Source organism: Hypomesus transpacificus, chromosome 13, assembly GCF_021917145.1.
Source record: "Hypomesus transpacificus isolate Combined female chromosome 13, fHypTra1, whole genome shotgun sequence".
Taxonomy (NCBI): Eukaryota; Metazoa; Chordata; class Actinopteri; order Osmeriformes; family Osmeridae; genus Hypomesus; species Hypomesus transpacificus.
The window spans coordinates 1279322-1297736 of record NC_061072.1 but is presented as its reverse complement, the minus strand read 5'-3'; positions in this window follow the sequence as shown (position 1 = coordinate 1297736).

Genomic DNA, 18415 nt, shown 5'->3' with positions numbered 1-18415 from the left:
AGTTTTATTTTCTTAAGTAAAGGGAGATCCTCAACTAGGGTGACCAGACGTCCGGATTTCGGCCGGACAGTCCGGTTTTCCAGCCTTTTGTCCGGACCGCTGTTGCGTGTCCGTCTTTTCGCCCTTTTGTCCTCCTTTTTGACCCTTCCTGCCCACCGTCGCAATTTACCACTCGCGTAAGTTTTACAATGCCAATATGAACAATATGTGTATTATTTCTGTAATATTATTATTTTATTACCTTGTTATCATAATGAATACCTCTGTAAATTAGAGACTTTTATTTTGACATGTTGTCAACCATGTGAAGAGAGCATGTTTGTTAGAAGGAACAGAGGCACGGAGGCACACAGTTTTTTGACCGTGCTGCTTAACTGGGAAAGATTAGAACCATTTATTTTATGTAAAGACAGGTTACGTCAAGATAAAGAAATGTTACTTCCCCCGAGTGCTTCAAGGAATGACACAGATAGTCGATCTGCTGCCGTAACAGGGGCTTTAAGCATGCCTGCAATACGCAACTGCACAAGGATAATGCTAGGTCTGCCGGGCACCCCCCCCTGACTTATAGGTGCACTTATATGGATGCAAATCAGTGCCATAATGTTTTTAATTTTAAAAGGCATCGAATACTTAATATTGAAATTTAAACAACACTGAATTCTCATCTGAATATATTTCAATGTAAAATAAAATTCAGGTTGCTCAAATTCGAGCCAAAAAAATGAGATCTTAAAAATTCAACCATAAAAAACTCGCCCCTATCAAATTCGATCCGAAAATTTTCAAGCTGAAAAAAATCGAGCCTATCAAATTCGACCCAAAATATTTTGAGCTTAAAAAAATCAGATTTTTAACATCCGGGATATCGAGGACAGGTAGAGCAATCGAGCTTCAATGCAATCGAACCAACTTCTGACCTATCAGAGCACAGACCTTCAGTCAAGCACTCCAAAGAAGTGGGAAACCTTCAAGCCATAGAGTTAATGTAACTAGAGTAAGCTACTTTTCCAATGCATTGTATGGATGAAATAAACTGTTAACATGAACAGCTCCATCGTTGTTCTCGCCAGGCAAAGAAAGCTTAATAGTTATTTTGGTATCCAAAATCTTCCATAATGCAGACTTACTATAGCTTACTGTCAACTTTAAATTCAAACAAAATGCCACGAAATTCACACTGCCTTCAATTGATCATTAGTGAAATGTGGCCTGTTTTATATGTTCATCCTACAAAACCAAACGCCTATTAATGGATATAACGTGATCAAGACTTGGTAATAATGTAATAAATAAAAGCTTGAGAACTGTGTCTAAAATATACTTTATTGAACATTTGCCTTTGAAAGGGGCATATTCACAGAACCTTATAGACTACAAGACGTGGTCACGCTACCAGTGACCAGACCCCCACCCCCTCAGCTTGAAGGTGGCATTGCATTTACGGTTAGGTTCCCGATTCTTCCGGTCGTTTTTATTCTATTACCTCCAGTCAACATTTACAAAACTATCTCCCCCAATAATTGTTGTTCGATTCTCTATGTATACATGTTGCACAGCCTTTAGTTTTTTAATTTTCACCTCAAACTATTTTCAGTGAATTTCAGAAAGTTTGAAACTTCAATAGCTTTTTGGTCACTTGACATATCATCCTCAAATTTTGTGTTCATTGACTGTGCATACATGTTGCACATTCATTATTTTGTTCATTTTGTATGGCTGTACTCAGAGAGACTAAAACACCAATTCTCTGCTAACCACACTGCTTCTGTCTGGAAAGGGCTCCGGAAGATCACCAACTACAAGCCCAGAGCCCCCCACACCGTTAACGACTCCCAACTAGCGTTCCACTGCAGATTTGAAAGACAACAGGACTGTCCTGAACTGCCCCCCCCACCCACAGTGACAACTCTCCATTCAGGAGGGAGAAGTTTGAAGAGTTGAAGAGACTTTTCAAGAGTTAAGGCCGATTTATACTTCTGTGTTTTTACGCACACGCACACGGGGAACGCCCTCTCCGTCAAGAAACGCCCTCTGCGTGTCCTCGCAGGGCCCTCGCAGAGCTCTGAGTGTGCCTCCTTATTTTCCTGACTATCCGTCTGTCCGTCTGTCCGTGCGTCTTTTTACGGATACCCCTTGGCTATGATTGGTCCGTATTAAGAACCGCTTGCGTCAGGGGTGGGGGCGTGGTTGCCGTGACCAACAAGAGAACAGAATCCTTTGACCGCCATTGTTGTAAGTTTTTTTTATTTTAGCTGAAATAACTCTTATTTCAGCTAAATAGTACATATAAATCAGCATCTGAATTAAAACGTGACGAGAAATGGGCAGTGTAGTTGCTGAAAATGTGCTTATTTTATTGATGAAACGGTTCATTTGTACATTAGCTCCGACTCTTCGATAACCTAGCTAGCATCGCAGTGCAGCGCCATCTACTGTTCTGGCTGTGAATTGCTTTTAGCTCGCAGAGCCGTCGGAGTAGTATAAATTCAACCAATCCGTCCGACTACGTGCGTGCGTCTGTCCGTTAACGGAGACGCAGAAGTATAAATCGGCCTTTAGAACCCTCGCAAAGTAGCTGGGCCGTAGTGATGGGAAGTTCGGTTCTTTTTACTGATTCGGTTCTTTGAATCTCGTTCAGTAAAATGAACGAATCTTTTTTCGAGTCATTTGTTCATTTCAGGGGGGGGGGGGGGGGGTTGGGGGCTATACGTCCACTGCAAAGGACGTATAGCCCCTATACGTCCACTGTAGGTTAGTGCATGACATGTGCACCAGCAAATACTATTTCAAAATAAATTCCTGCATTAAAATAATGTATCATGAGTTTGTATGATTTGGTCATGTATTATCACACTAGCATTTAATTATCACGTCAAACAATTACACTGCACTAAACTGTAAGTGTAAATGTAAAGTGAAAATAACAAAACCAGTCAGTATGATGACTTGAGCGAATATCATTCATTCACGTCTTACTAAAACAGCGGCCACGCGAAAGGGAATAAGGAAACTGTTTCCTCTACTAAAAAATACAATGCAGGTCACGTGAAAAAAGGATCCAAAGACTCGTAGAAAGACCGAGTCGGGGAAGGAACTAATAATTCGTTTCCTCTAGCTACAGAGCCTATGCAGGTCACGTGAAAAATGATCCAAAGACTCGTAGAAAGACCGAGTCGGGAAAGGAACGAATCGTTCGTTTCCTCTTGCTACAGCCTATACAGGTCACGTGAAAAATGATCCAAAGACTCGTAGAAAGACCGAGTCGGGAAAGGAACGAATCGTTCGTTTCCTCTAGCTACAGAGCCTATGCAGGTCACGTGAAAAATGATCCAAAGACTCGTAGAAAGACCGAGTCGGGAAATGAACGAATCACTCGTTGAGAGGACTCGTTACTCCCGAGTCCTTATAAGGATTTGTTCAAAATGAACGAATCGTTCACGAACGACACATCACTACTGGGCCGGACTCTGTATCTTCAGCCACCCTCAAGCACTGCGCTGACCAGTTGTTTGGTGTTCACCACCATCTTCAACACCTCCTTGGAGACATACCATGTGCCAGCCTGTCTCAAGTCCTCCACCATCATCCCTGTGCCCAAAAAGCCAAGGCCAGCAGGACATAATGACTACAGACCCGTCGCCCTAACCTCTGTGGTAATGAAGTCTTTCGAGCGCCTGGTGCTGGCACACCTCAAAGCCATCACAGACCCCCTCCTGGACCCCCTGCAGTTTGCCTACAGAGCCAACAGGTCTGTGGACGACGCAGTTAACATGGCCCTCCACTTCACCCTACAGCACATGGGGTCTCATTTATAAAACTGTGCGTAGAACTCTTAGAAAAAGTGTATGTACGCCCAAAAGCCTAAAATGGCGTACGCACACAAAAATTCAGATTTATAAAACCGTGCGTTGTTTTTTACGGTGAATCCTGGCGCATGACTACTTCTCAGACACTGTTAGCCTATTCCAATCACCAATAAAAACAACAGTGCGAGTGGTTTCAACTGTGCCAGTGATACCGCAAGTCGGGATAAAAATAATAAAATTGGAAACAAAAGCGTTTTGTTATGAACAGTAATTCTGGACTGATAACGAGGACGTAGCGATTGCGCGGGAATTTTAACAACTTTATTTCCAGTTTTTGACATATGATGATAAATTCACAGTATTAAAGAAATATATTTAGTTATACACTGTGTTCTGCAGTTATCTAAAGGTAGGATATGTGATGTTATCCTGTATTCCATGCAGTCGGGGAATCTCCCCCTGCTACACTCCCGTAGGGGACAATCTGATGGTGAAACAGCGCTGAATTTTGATTTCAAATTTGAGTTGGATTGTACAAGGTTTTTATGGAACAATTATCACTCAGTACAAGCGCAAATAACACTGCTGGATTTAATCTTCATGATAATGATGAAATCGACTGGGAAAAAAATATATACTAAATATTGCGAGTAGCCTAATCGTTCTTCCCACATTTACTTTATGCAGTCTGTCTGACTACAGTATGGTCATCTGCGTCGCCAATTCCAACTGTTTCGAAAATGTGCGTAGGCCTACGGGAGGGTCAGAGTTTGCGTGGAGGACCGCACATTCTACCGTCAAGTTTGTTTTTATAAATCACAACCTTTGCGTGGAAAGTGGCGTACGCACATTTTCAGCCCCGTTTTGTGCGTACGCAAGCTTTATAAATGAGACCCCTGGACTCCCCAGCATTCTACGCCAGGATCCTGTTTGTGGACTTTAAAGGAGATATGAAATGCTGTTTTTGGATGCTTTTTTATAGGCCTTTGTGGTCCCCTAATACTGTATCTGAAGTCTTTCCCGAAATTCAGCCATGGTGCAGAATTATAGCCACTACGAGTAGTCCCACAATGAGCTTTCCTCAGAACGTGCTGTTTTGGTGTCTGTAGCTTTAAATGCTAATGAGGAGGAGAGGGGCGGCAACAGGCGCTAATGTTTACAACGGATGTATCGCAATGGCTCGTAGCCCCCGTTGCTGTAAGATGCCTCGAATTAAGCCATTCTCATCTGATCACCCTGGTTTGCAGAGGTGCACACTCATAGTCATTTCAATGAAGAGAAAGGCGGATATCGCGCGCCATAACACCAACAGCAGAATGGTTATCCAAATAACAAAGAAGTGTACAACACTCGCGTTACAGCATTTGTATTCACACACACACTTGATGCCATCTACCTTTACATTAGCGTCAGTAACTCAGCTAGCTCGTAGCCCCGTTGCTGTAAGATGCCTCGAATTTGCCCATTCTCATCTGATCACCCTGGTTTGCAGAGGTGCACACTCATAAATAATTTCAATGAGGAGAAAGGCGGATATCGCCCGTGCCATAACACCAACAGCATAACGGTTATCCAAATAGCAAAGAAGTGTACAACACTGGCGTTACAGCGTTTGTATTCACACACATACTTCATGCCATCTATCTTTACATTAGCAACAGTAACTCAGCTGTTAGCTGCAGAGCTAATGTTACAGCCACATTCTAAGGGTAGCAAGCTAGGTAACCATATACAGTAAAGCAACAAAATTATATAGCGTTAGTAAACTTACTTGTCCAAGGTTTGTAGCTTGACCAAGGAGAGTTAGTAATGATCCAGAATTTTTTTTCAGCAAGGCCAGTTTTGTATTGGCTCAAGTTGAGGAAACAGTAGAGGCTGAAATGTTTGGCGCTGACATACAAAACTTTGTGAAGTTGTGTCGGCGCAATTCCAGCGAAAATCAAATTAAGATACTGGTTGTGCAGAAGCTTGGATGAAGGAACAAAAAAAATACTTTTGTTTTGATTTGTACATCCAAGCACTGAGCAACTGTTATGCTTCGTTTGTTTGCTCGCCATGATGTCTCTCCAGGAAAAACCGATATCGCCCTCGCCCTTGCACGGTGGTAGCTCAGTTTCTCATGGGCGGGCCAGATGATCTGGACGGGCAAAGCAGAGAGACGGGAGGTAACCTTCCCCTTATCTACGTCAGTAGGGGGAGATTTTCAAACAGAGCAATTGAGCCTTCATTTTGTCAAAGGCGGAGAAGAACACGCAGGGCTTGGTTTACACTTATCGAAAATTCTAGCCACTGGGGGACCAAAGGCAGGCTAGGGGAACTCATATTAATGTTAAATAACCTCATAAAATGAAGTTTTCATTTCATGTCTCCTTTAGCTCTGCCTTAAATGCCATCATCCCGCCCTGCTCCAGTACAAGCTCTCCCAGCTGAACATGCCTGACTCCACCTGCAGGTGGATTAGACTTCCTGTCAGACAGGAAGCAGTGTGTTAAGCTGGGAACACACGTCTCTGACTCCCGGTCCATCAGCACCGGATCTCCTCAGGGCTGCATCATTTCCCCTCTGCTCTTCTCCCTGTACAGCAACAGCTGCCCATCCAGTCATCCAACCATCAAAGTTTGCGAACGACACCACCCTCATTGGGCTCTTCCCTGACGGGGACGAGTCTGATTACAGCTGGGAAGCTTACATTCTGGTGACATGGTGCAGCCAGAACACCTTAGAGCTCAATGGTCTTAAGACAGTGAATATGGACTTCAGGAAGAATACAGCCCCACTCACCCCCATCACCCTGTGCAACTCCCCAGTCAACACTGTGGAGTCCTTCCACGTCCTGGGCACTATCCTCTCCCAGGACCTCAAGTAGGAACTGAACATCAGCTCCCTCACCAAGAAAGCATAACAGAGGATGAACTTCCTACGGCAGCTCAATAAATTCAACCTGCCAAAGACAATTATGGTTTCTTCTACACAGCCATCATTGAGTCATCCTCACCTCCTCCATCACCGTCTGGTATGCTGCTGCCACTGCCAATGACAACAGCAGACTGCAGCGTATCATCTGCGCTGCTGAGAAGGTGGTTGGCTGCAATCTGCCTACCCTGGAGGACCTGCACACCTCGAGGAACCTGAGGCGAGTGAGGAAGATTGTGGCTGACTCCTCCCACCCTGGACACTGTTCAGAAACTTCACACCACAACAACAGTTTCTTTCCATCCTCTACTGGCCTCTTCAACAAAGCCAAGGACTCCCACTGACATTTAATTATTATCTAGTATTAGTCCATCCGACACCTGTTGCATTCGGAGCAAGCCAACTTATTTGCACTATTGCCCATACATATTCTTATTATTATATGCTTATTTTTATATTAATATTTTACCATTTAAAATTGTATTTTTTTATTTTTTTTAGATCGTTATTTCCTAGGATTAGCTAGACTACTGTAGTTTTATACTTTTTGATTGAAGATCCGTATGTAGGGAGTTAAATATTGGCCAAGCAACCAAAATGAATTCCCCTATGGTTTAAAGGAAGATGGGAAACTGAACAGTGTATTAGCATGAACCAAATTATGCCAATACCAATAGAATTCCAGGTATTTGACAATATGGGTTAAAGCAGAGCAAGAATGGTCAAAGTACGGTTAAATGAAATACACATTTAATAACATTGCAAATGAATGAAATCAATTACATTTACATTTACATTTAGTCATTTAGCAGACGCTCTTATCCAGAGCGACAGTAAGTTACAAGTTACAAATTACAAGGCAAACATGTTACAAAATGAAGGCTTTAAATCTTACCCACTCTACCGTGATCATTGTAAATCAGAGAGAAAGCAAGAGGTGAGCAAGGAGTAGGACAAGGTAGAACTGAGGAGAAGGTCTCAGGAGATGAAGAATCCAAAGAACAATGCATTACAAATCCCTTTATACACAAGAACAACCAATCAGACCACATCTTGAATGGGGTGTGAGAGCCATCAAGTTGAGACCGTCCAGAAACCAGCCTTACACGTATATGTTTATTGATTGCACCTTCCGGCCACAGTAAATTCCCTGTTTGTGTAAACCTTATTGGTGTATAAAACCAAATTCTGATTCAGATTTTCCTCTCACACTATTGTAGATGAATTTCAGAATGTTTGAAACGTCAAAAGCTTTTCGGTCATGTGACCTGTATATTTCAAAGGTCTGTTTAACGGCTAACAAAATACATTGTCAATGTATGTCCATTTAGAGGCTGAGACTGTCACGGCCACAGCCGTGCCCCCCCTATTGTGTTTGGTTTTGCCCTGTCCTAGTGTTCCCTGTCTCATTGTCTTCACCTGTGTCTCGTTCAGTTCTCGTTAGTTTCATTGTGTCCACCTGTGCCTTGTTTGTCTGTGTATTTAGTTTCCTGTTTTTGTCCAGTCTTTGTCTTGGCATTACCCTTTGTCCCTGCGTGTACCCTGTGTGTTTCCTGTTCAGAGCATTTTCGAGCATAAACCCTTTTTGTTGGCAACTTCTGCCGACTCTCCTGCGTTTGGGTCCTACCCTTCCTTACACCGTGACAGAACGCCAAGACCACAAAAGGACCCTGCGGAGAATTTTCGCAACCCTTACATAGGGACCTGCCTTGCCTTCGGTGGACCCCGAAGCCTGCAGCTGAGGGCTCACCCCAAGTCCTGGCTCCAGTGCCAGCCCGAACCCCGACTCCAGCCTCAGTCCTGTCCTGGCTCCTGCCTCGATCCTGCCCTGTGCCCCTGCCTCATCCTGAGGTTGTGCCGCCCTGCGCCCGGACGAACAAGGTTGCGCCGCCCAGTACCCAGACCACTAAGGCTGTTCCTGCTGGGGAGTCTCGACCGCCTGCCGCCGGAACCCAGCCCCGTTCCTGCCCTGTGCCCCAGCCCCGTTCCTGCCCTGTGCCCCAGCCCCGTTCCTGCCTTGTGCCCCAGCCCCGTTCCTGCCCTGTGCCCCCGAGGTTGTGCCAGGCCAACCGAGGACTCCTGGCCGCCTCCTCCTCCGCCCGAGGACTCCTGGCCGCCTCCTCCGCCCGAGGACTCCTGGCCGCCTCCTCCGCCCGAGGACTCCTGGCCGCCTCCTCCTCCTCCGCCCGAGGACTCCTGGCCGCCTCCTCCTCCTCCGCCCGAGGACTCCTGGCCGCCTCCTCCGCCCGAGGACTCCTGGCTGGCTCCTCCTCCGCCCGAGGACTCCTGGCCGCCTCCTCCTCCGCCCGAGGACTCCTGGCCGCCTCCTCCTCCGCCCGAAGACTTCTGGCCGCCTCCTCATCCTCCCGAGGCATTCTTGTTGCCGCCTGCCCCGGTGCCCGCACTCCCATGCGCCCCGGTGCGCGCGCTCCCAGGCGCCTCCTCGTCCGCGCTCCCAGGCGCCTCCTCGTCCGCGCTCCCAGGCGCCTCCTCGTCCGCGCTCCCAGGCGCCCCTCGTCCGAGCTCCCAGGCTCCCCCTCGTCCGCGCTCCCAGGCTCCCCCTCGTCCGCGCTCCCAGGCTCCCCCTCGTCCGCGCTCCCAGGCGCCTCCTCGTCCACGTTCCCCAGCGCCCCCGTGCCCGAGTTATGACCCCCAGGCCGTCCCCCGGACCTGCCCCGACCCTCTGCCCTGCCTCTGGGCCGTCCCCCGGACCTGCCCCGACCCTCTGCCCTGCCTCCGGGCCGTCCCCTGGACCTGATGATCATAAACCAAAAAAATAAATGTTGAAAAGGGACCTACGAAGACGGCTCTTGTAATCAAGAGTTTCAGAGAAGCATAAGCTACTAAAGTAACTGCTTTTATTGTAAAGGGAGATTAAGTTGTTGGCATTAAGACACAATAATTAAATATTGTATCTCTGTACACTGGAGATAATGTGACACATTCTCCATACTTTGTACATACTTAAAAAAGTTTACTATTTACTTAGGCCTTTTATTTCATTACATAATTTCTAATGATACTTTGACTTTCAGTAAAGCATCTTTGACAATTACTTGTACTACTACTCCACTGCCCCCTCTCATCACCAGGGAGTCAGTCAAGAGTGAGTGAATACAATGGTCCACTTGCACCAGCACAATTGTACACAGCACTAACTAGGTACAGATCATGCTGTTAAAGCATATCACTAGATCCAGCTCTTTGCAGTCTGCTTTACTAAACTATGAACTGCTATCCCGTGGGTCAGCTGGACAACAATGACATCAACACTGCACAAGACTGGACTCCTGGCTTCACCTTGCTTTATCAGTCAGTGTTGTCCAGTTGGAACAAGCACTCACTAAAATGGCGTAACCATTTGCATTGTTCTTGTTTTTGTCATATCTGATTATTTGTCCTATCATCTAGCCTTTTCTATAGAATATCATTACTTTTTGTATTTTTATTTGATGTGTATTCCTGTTGTTTAGTAGAAAAAAAGCTCCATAGTATTAGTTATTGTGCAGCCTTATCCGAAAAATACAGTATTCTTTAATAATTACAAGAATCTTCTGCCTTTTAAAATAGTAATTAGTATTGATAATATTATAATTTATTTAGTTATTCAACATGTTATATCTTGGTAATAAAGGGGTGGATTTTCTTAGTCCTATTAATAATCACATTCTACACATACTTGACTACACTACATGACAACCTCCATTTTAGACAGTAGGCTACATATTCTGCGAATTCTGTTTCATTGGGTAAGAAACTGTTTTTAAAGAAGGGGTTTAGATACGGTCTTCTCCTGGAGGTCAGCGTACACCTTCAATCAGTAGGTTTACAACAAATCAACAGCAAGGGGATGAGTGGGCTGGTCAGCTGTTTCTGTGCCAGAAAGAAGTTACCAACTTGAGACGACAGACGTGCATCGGGTTAATTGGGTCTTCTTCAACTAGTCAGTGAACACTTTAAGAGTGACATGTGACATGACCAAAGCTCTATTTAAGTTTGAAATACTAATAAATTCACTGAAAATAGTTTGAGGTGAAAATGAAAAAAACTAAAGACTGTGCAACATGTATGCATAGTCAGTGAACACTGAAACTAATTTGAGGATAAGTCACATGACCAAAAAGCTATTGAAGTTTGAAATAGTAAACAATTCACTGAAAACAGTGTGAAGTGAAAATGAAAAAACTAAAGACTGTGCAACATGTAAGCATAGTCATTGAACACTCTGAAACTAATTTGAGGATGATAAGTCACATGACCAAAAAGCTATTGGAGTTTCAAACTTTCAGAAATTCACTGAAAATAGTTTGAGGTGAAAATGAAAAAACTAAAGGCTGTGCAACATGTATGCATAGTCAGTGAACAGTCTGGAATAGATTTGAGGATGATAGGTCACATGATCAAAAAGCTATTGAAGTTTGAAATACTAAACAATTCACTGAAAACAGTGTGAAGAGAAAATGAAAAAACTAAAGGCTGTGCAACATGTATGCATAGTCAATGAACACTCTGAAATAGATTTGATGATGGTAGGTCACATGACCAAAAAGCTATTGAAGTTTCAAACTTTCAGAAATTCACTGAAAATAGTTTGAGGTGAAAATGAAAAAACTAAAGGCTGTGCAACATGTATGCATAGTCAATGAACACTCTGAAATAGATTTGATGATGGTAGGTCACATGACCAAAAAGCTATTGAAGTTTCAAACTTTCAGAAATTCACTGAAAACAGTGTGAGGTGACAATGAAAAAACTAAAGGCTCTGCAACATGTATGCATAGTCAATGAACACTCTTAAACCAATTTGAGGATGATAAGTTACATGACCAAAAAGCTGTTGGAGTTTCAAACTTTCAAAAATTCACTGAAAATAGTGTGAGGTGAAAATGAAAAAAACTAAAGGCTGTGCAACATGTATGCATAGTCAATGAACACTCTTAAACTAATTTGAGGATGATAGGTTACATGGCCAAAAAGCTATTGAAGTTTGAAGATTGTTTTTTTTTTTTACAACCAGATATGAAAATAAACAAATTAAGGCTGTGCAATGTGTATGCATTCATTTTGAACAGTTTAATATCATTTTTATGTTTCTAGTTCATGTTGTTGAAAAGCTATTGAATTTTGAAATTTTAAATGTGTAATTTGTTGATGGTCCCTAAACATACGGGCGATACGGCTGTGCGAATGTCTGTTGAATATCGAACTTCCAACTAACCTTACAGAGGACAAGAGGTCCTCAGTGATTATGTTTCACCCCCACTTACATCTGATGGAAACGTCTTGTAGCCTATAAGGTTCTGTGAATATGCCCCTTTCAAAGGCAAATGTTCAATAAAGTATAGTTTAGACACAGTTCTCAAGCTTTTATTTATTACATTATTACCAAGTCTTGATCACGTTATATCCATTAATAGGCGTTTGGTTTTGTAGGATGAACATATAAAACAGGCCACATTTCTACACTGATGATAAATTGAAGGCAGTGTGAATTTCGTGGCATTTCGTTTGAATTTAAAGTTGACAGTAAGCTATGGTAAGTCTGCATTATAGAAGATTTTGGATACCAAAATAACTATTAAGCTTTCTTTGCCTGGTGAGAACAACGACGGAGCTGTTCATGTTAACAGTTTATTTCATCCATACAATGCATTGGAAAAGTAGCTTACTCTAGTTATGTTAACTCTATGGCTTGAAGGTTTCCCGCTTCCTCGGAGTGCTTGACTGAAGGTCTGTGCTCTGATAAGTCAGAAGTTGGTTCGATTGCATTGAGGCTCAATTGCTCTACCTGTCCTCGATATCCCGAATGTTAAAAATCAGAATTTTTTAAGATCGAAAATGTTCGGCTCGAATTTTTTCAGCTCGAATTTTTTCAGCTCGAATTTTTTCAGCTCGAAAATTTTCGGATCGAATTTGATAGGGTCAAGTATTTTATGGTTGAATTTTCAAGATCGAATTTTTTAGGCTCGAATTTAGGCAACCTGAATTTTATTTTACATTGAAATATATTCAGATGAGAATTCAGTGTTGTCTAAATTTCAATATTAAGTATTCGATGCCTGTTAAAATTAAAAACATTATGGCACTGATTTGCTTCCATACACGCACCGCTGGGAAACCAGTTAGCTCGGAAACTAGTAGGCACGTTACGGTGCGTTCACACTGCAGCTTTTTTTTACCGCTCTGCACCGCCGGCCTTCCCAGAGTGCACCACGCTCGGGGAGTGTCAGACAGATTCATTCAGAGCTGTAGTTCTCTTAAATCACTGTTGTACGTTCACTCTTTAATTTCGTTCAATAAGATGCAAGATTTCTAGAGACTTCCAGGCAAAAAACACACCGTTAACTGTCTTGTTTCCAGGGTTGCCCAATCAGTCAATCGCTGCGTGTGCTTTCTTCAATGCCTGGCAAGTGTGAGAGCGCCAAGTTGTGTAGAGGTGGAGAGGGGTATTGCAGACAGAACAAAAGAGGGAAGGCTGTCGCTTCAATGCGAATGTTGGATAAGGATAAAAAATTGGATATGAAGATGAAACATGACACATAGTTTCAGCATCAAACTAATAAAATAATTGCTGTCTGTGATTCTATATGGGCTGTGGAAATCATTTTAAAATGTGTGAACTATTAACTGAACTAGTTCATGTAGAAAGTGAATTTTCCCAACTATGGTTATAGACAACAATTTTTGTAAACATTCGGGATGCGTGCGCAAAATGGTGGCAGAAAACCGGGAAAGGATAGCATTTATAACGGCAAAAGGAATACGGATCATACAAATAGTTAGATTTAAAAAGACCAAAAAAAGGGCTTTGAGAGAAAGCGATTCTCCATTGATCTGTCGCATCAGAATTTTGATTTGGGTCACGAAAGTCTTGACATTTTAGTGAGAACGTTGCCCGGTACAGACTGCACAGTCGAGCGGCAGCCATGTCTTCACGTCATGTCACAAAGTTCATAATTTTACAGTTTTACAGTCAATTCACATCTCAAAAGTCGAGCAGGGCAGCTTTCAATAGATATGGGAATTCTGCTTTTAGCCAGCTGGTCCGATTATTTTTCTGATTTGTTTAAACTGGCAATCTGGGTAAGACTCCGTTACACTGTTTTGACGTTAGCCTCAGTCAGACTCGTCGTGAGAGGCAGTTAGAACCGAAACTGTACTGTACTGTAGCTAGTGGTATGTGCCAGTGGAGCGAGTGGTACGTGACAGTGGCTAGTGGTACGTGCCAGTGCCTCCACTGGCACGTGACAATGGCTAGTGGTACGTGCCAGTGCCTTTACTGGCACTTAGTGGTATGTGCCAGTGGAGCTAGTGGTGCCAGTGTCTCCGCTGCTACATGACAGTAGCTAGTGGTAGCCTACGTGACAGTGCCTCCACTGGTACATAACAGTTACTGTTCAGTTGCTTGTAGTACGCAAATGTCGAGTAGGGGGTACCTGCCATAGAGTTAATATAACTAGAGTAAGCTACTTTTGTCTTCCAAGATGGCGTCCCCATTCATTTTTATGAAAAGTGCTCAGTGGTGCAGTGAGGCAAGCGAGAGCGCGAGACTGGACGCGGCCATCTTTCTACTTCTGTGTCTTCCGGTCTGGCTTTAAACAGTGGCTCTTTTTTTCCCTGGCTCCGAGACCTCGTGCACACTTGCAACTAGCTGTACACGTCATACTTTGTGACAACCAGTCGCGAGCATAGATTTATATGTTTACAAGCGTGTGAGCTAAGGCATTGCAGTTGCAGAATCTATGGGCAGAATAGGGTAGGGTAGAAGTCCGATAAGAATCAGACACATGATGTAAACTTAACGGAAATGTATTCGGTCACTGTATAGTATTCCTTACACTTGTTTTTTAGAAATAGGCTATAGGGCTAAATATATGGCTATTCTAGATGGAACTCATCACACATGTTGCTTTTTTTTCTTCGTCATATGAGTATGATTCCAACGCATTGTATCGGATGAAATAAACTCTTAACATGAACAGCTCTGTCGTTGTTCTCGCCAGGCAAAGAAAGCTTACTAGTTATTTTGGTAACCGAAATCTTCCAGAATGCAGACGTACCATAGCTTACTGTCAACTTTATATTCAAACGAAATGCCACGAAATTCACACTGCCTTCAATTTCACATCAGTGTCGAAATGTGACCTGTGTTTAATATGTTCAACCTAGAAAACCAAACCTATTAATGGATATAACGTGATCTAACAAGACGTTAATAATGTAATAAATAAAAGCTCGAGAAGTGTGTCTAAAATATACTTTATTGAACATTTGTCTTTGAAAGGGGCATATTCATAGAACCATATAGGCTACAAGACGTTTCCATCAGATGTAAGTGGGGGTGAAACATAGTGACTGAGGACCTTCATTGTCCCACAAAAGGAGTCTGGCTTGATGACACGATCAGAAAAAGAATAATGGGTGTATTTAACAAAAGCTTCTGAAGGCAAGACTAATATTATTTAAATATATGTAATTTCCTATTGTGGTTAACAGTTAAAGTATTAATCTTCGTCTTTGCTCCAGATAGACATGTCAACAATCTATGCTGGCGCTTAACATAATATATTTGCCATTATGTCATGAAAGTTTTTACGAAAAATCGAATCAGTTTTAAAATAACGGGAATAAACTATATTAACAACATTTCATGTATGTGTGACAACGATTTGCTAAACTTGCTACAACAAGGCAGGCGACTCAAGCCATTTCTCCCTGTGCTCATTCAATATAAGTCTATGGCTCATTCAGCTCAATGTAAATCGGCAATCGGCCAATGGGAACTTTTGTGCTCGTGCCCTGTTAGTCTCCGCGAGCACATTTGCAGGCAACTTTTATTGACGTGGGCAAATAAATGGGGTGCTAGTTTACCCATTTGGGATTGGTTTCAAACTTAGCAAAAATCGGGAAAAATTATTCTTTGAAAAAGCTAGTAGTATGAGCCAGGTTCGAGAATCGAACAAAAATTATTGGGGGAGATAGTTTTGTAAATGTTGACTGGAGTTAATAGAATAAAAACAACCGGAAGACACGGAAACCTAACCGTAATGCAATACCACCTACATCCACCGGGGCCGTTGCTTCAAGCTGAGGGGCGAGGGGTGGGGGCTTGAGACTAACTGCCCCGCGGCCATTTTAGAATAGGAGAACAGGCTATAAACTTTAATTTTTTAAATGTGTGGCGGCCTACGGAAACCCGTGGATGTCGCGGCCGCTCATTGTTAGCCCTAAAAGATCGAAAATCGTTTTCTGTCAAAATTGAGATTTTTGATGTTTTGTACTTAACACCCTAAACTTCATTGTAATGTACAAAAACAATGTAATTACTTATGAAACACTGTTCATTTCAACGGTTTTTGGACGTCGATAGCAAGATTTCAAGCGATGTCAAATCAAATGCTTAGTTTGCCTGCTCTTTTGAGTGCTGTAGCAGCCCATAACAACTGATCAATTTTTAGGGACAAATTTACCAATGCTTTCACACTATATGTAAGAACAGATAACACCATGTTCAAAACCTAACTTATTGGCTAAAGTCAAAGTAAACAGCTGTTCACATTGTGAATGGAAACACAAATATATCACCTGCATTTTATTCTATTGCCACTGAGAAAAGGCTGGTTGAAGTTATGCAAATACTGTAAATCACAGTTGATTTCCAACTAGGAAACACTCAGATGTTTAGGTTCTTTCAATCACATGACCTATTTGGGATGATCTTGTGTGGAAAAAGGACAATATAGAGCAACACGAAGAAAGTAAGAATACAGTTATGCCTGCACGAGGGAGAGGAAGACAAGTACCAAGGAGAGGAGTGGGACACCCAAAACCATGTAGCATGTCTTGTCTTGAAAACGAAACGCCAAAGCCTAGTTCTCCACATTAACCACCTCCTGCATCCTCCTCATAACCAAGGCCACATTCCTCCCCTTCCTCCACATTGCCCCATCATCAGCATACAATGACGCCCCAGTCCCTGACCCAACACCCGTGAACACATCATTTATCATAAGTGCAAACAACTCTGGACTCACTACACTAACTTATATAACCCTGATAACTCAGCATCTCAGCAACCTTCCTCACCCGAATATACCTGTCAAACAGGAATTCCATTATGTATGGTATAATGCCCAATAAGGACGACAAGGAGGCCTGAACTGGCCAACGTGCAGCAAAGTCCATTGTTTTCTGATGATGGACACCTTGTCGGGCATTGTCCCTTACAAATAGATGTCCACCCACTCCCAACTCCTCCAATTGAATGAAAAGCCCTTCCCTCCACATTGTGTCGTAAGCCTTCCTAATGTCAAAATATACCACAGCCATAACTTCCTTCATCTCCAGTGTCTTAACAACCTTAACAATAAAGACCAGTGCATCCATTGTAGACCTCCCTCTCCTGAAACCACTTTATGCATGACTAAACAGCCCCTACTATCCAAGAAAAACAATCAGATCCACCACCATTTTTTCCATCACCTTTCACAGATTTTAAGTTAGAGCAATAGGCTTGTAACTGGTCACCTTAAATGGATCCTCCCGTGGCCCAATGAAGGGTTTGATCACTGCCTGTTTCCACTTTTTTGGCAATACTCCAGTCCGCCAAATCCTTTTAAACAGGCCCAGCACCACTTCCAAAACATTGTCCAGGAGATGGTTTAACGCCTCACTATCATATCTTCCCCTGGGGTAGACTTTCCTGGAAGGGTACACCCCTTCCATGAAAGGAAGGGTAGGAAGGGTACACCCTTCCAAAGCTCTCACCACCTCAAACATTGTAAACTCCACATCCATTGCTGCGTCAACCTCCCTTTTTCTACACAATAATTTGTCATGCAGCCGTAACAATTTCTCCTGCTTCCTCTCATAAACCTCACATAAATTGCGCCCCCTATGGACAGCTGCAAATGCTCTTCCCGAACACCTCTACCACGACTGCCATGTCTCCCTCTTCAGCACCTTTTATTGTTTTCCTAGCCATCACCCTCTTCCTTTAAAAATCTATTAAATTACCATACATCATCCCCTTCTTGAGCCTCCTAAATGACTAATTCCAACTAATACATTAATTGAATATGGGGGCCCCTTGGGGGGATGAGTATCCCTGAATGATTTTTTAAAAGCCCTAAGTCTTTTAGGCTTTTAAAATATCTTCAATTTGTGTGATCTTTTCCAGTCTCTCTGGCTGGACGAATCAATGGGGCATCTACTGAGGAAATATTGCCATATATAGGTCCAGCACCTCAGCTGCCTATATGTAATCCAATTGAGATATAAAATAGGAAGCTGGCTCCTCAGGATAATTTTTTTTATTTTGTAACTATCATGTCTTTCCCCAAATAACGTACAGATATTTTGTCATTCTATTGTCTCAAATGGCAAATTGGCAAATGACAAATTGTGCATATACAGTAGATGCAGTTAATAAGGAAAGCCCTTCCTGTCGGAGCATGCACCCAGACCCCCTAGGTTTGGTGGGAGCCCTGAATTTTTATGTTGGTCTCCGCACCTGGTCATCTACGTAGGTTAACATTATAAATATAGAATCTGTTTTTCACATCAACACTAAATTACACATGGGCATGATGCAATCTTTTTGCTAATATCAGATGAAGTCTACATCTGAATTATAATCTGTTAATATTACGGCTACACTGATGTGGGATGACCCTTTCTTGTTAAGGTCCAGG